This window comes from Elephantulus edwardii, unplaced genomic scaffold (assembly GCF_000299155.1).
Source record: "Elephantulus edwardii isolate Elephantulus edwardi_28Jun2011 unplaced genomic scaffold, EleEdw1.0 scaffold00240, whole genome shotgun sequence".
Classification (NCBI taxonomy): Eukaryota; Metazoa; Chordata; class Mammalia; order Macroscelidea; family Macroscelididae; genus Elephantulus; species Elephantulus edwardii.
The window spans coordinates 387601-389257 of NW_006399990.1; the positions used below are offsets into that span (position 1 = coordinate 387601).

Here is a 1657-nt window from a genome sequence, read left to right on the forward strand (position 1 = left end):
TCAATGCAGCATGATCTCAAGTTTTTCTTCACAGCATCTAGCTTCTTGAATGATTTGTTCAGCATACAGGCTAAATAGGCATGGAGAAAGGATGTAAATCTAAGACACAACTTTCCTAATGTTCAACAATGCGGTGTTATATATAGACAACAGCTTTTTGGCCTAGTATTTAAGTCACAATACACAACAAAATCTTAATATCACTGTATGAAATTGTTCCATGAATTGAAATAATTAAATAAAATTATTACTAACAAGTTATTTGTTCATCTTTGTATTCTCCATCTTCCTCGACAGCTAAAACCCAAGGAGAATGTGCACTTTTGAAAATGTATGTTTATTCCAAATTTAGGTATAAGTGAAGTATCAAACTCAATATTATCTATTACATTATACGTGACTGTTTCAGACTAGTACATTTTTTATCTGTTGATCCTTTCTGCAGGAGATAGAAAAAAAAAGAAATAATCACTCTTTACTATTTATGTGACATGAATCAAAATGATAATTTTTATCAAATTGTCAAAATTCAGGCATTCCATGTAAAAGGTAAACTTTAGAGAACTTTGAACAATCTTGAGTATTATGCTAAAGAACACATGGTCCAATTGTTTTGTGACACCATCATATTGCTAATTACAAATGCTAATTCACAATTAAGTCAAAGGGCACTTTGTGTAATCCATTTGTGTGTTTTCAGTAATATGGATTAGCGAAATAAATATAATTTAGTAATTTAATATCTGGTGCATTTTCTCAAAACGCCTAAGAGCATAATCACATGTCTAAAGAAAGTAGATTCACCTTCTGAATGGTAAATTCTTATTGTTAATTTTGTTTTTTGTTACTTTGTTATTGTTGACATTTCCCACTATTAAAGATTGAAGTGTGCTGAAAAATTGTATGCCCTTACAATCCTGATGTCTCTGGAATATAGTGTGAGGGTATGAATCACATCAGAGATAACTAGTTGATTCTGGGACTGTATCCAAATCCTCATTAAACGAAATGAGCTAACCCACTGGATGTGTAATATGTAAGTTCACAGGTTAATGAAAGAATATGTACAACAGGAGTTTCAAACTCAAGTATAAGCAGGTGTCAGAAAAATAAAGTAAGGTACTATACAGCAGATTTGAAAAAAAAATCATGCTGTTAAGATTTCATTAGTGCTGTGTTGATTGCAGACCCAAACAAAATTTGATTCTTGAAAATGTTAATATTTTTTCCTACTGCCATGATGTTGATTATTGGTACAGTTGGGATGATATTTAAGGGAGGATATTGTCTTGAATTATGATCTATACTGAAGGATATATTCATTATAAATAAGTGTTTACATGTTCATTTTTTTTGCAAGCAAGGTTGCATCTTTTATATATCAGGGGTTGCAAATCATTCTTCCACCAATACTGAGGCTTCCTCCAGTTCTTCATGTAATTGAGCTACTCAGACTATTTTTTTCTTAATGTAATGTAAATATTTGGTCCTGCTGGCTGAAAATGAAGAGAACCTGAAGCACCTGCTGCAGAGGGTCAAGGACTGCAGCCTACAATATGGATCGAGGTTCAATGTCAAGAAGACAAAGATTCTCACCACTGGACCAATTGGCAGCATCAGGATGGATGGTGAAGAGATTGAGATTGTACACAGCTTT

General features: G+C 32.7%; 1 pseudogene; it reads left to right on the forward strand.

Moving 5' to 3' along the window:
• The window catches only part of LOC102858722, a 154783-nt pseudogene that overhangs the window by 130515 nt on the left and 22611 nt on the right, over positions 1 to 1657 (forward strand).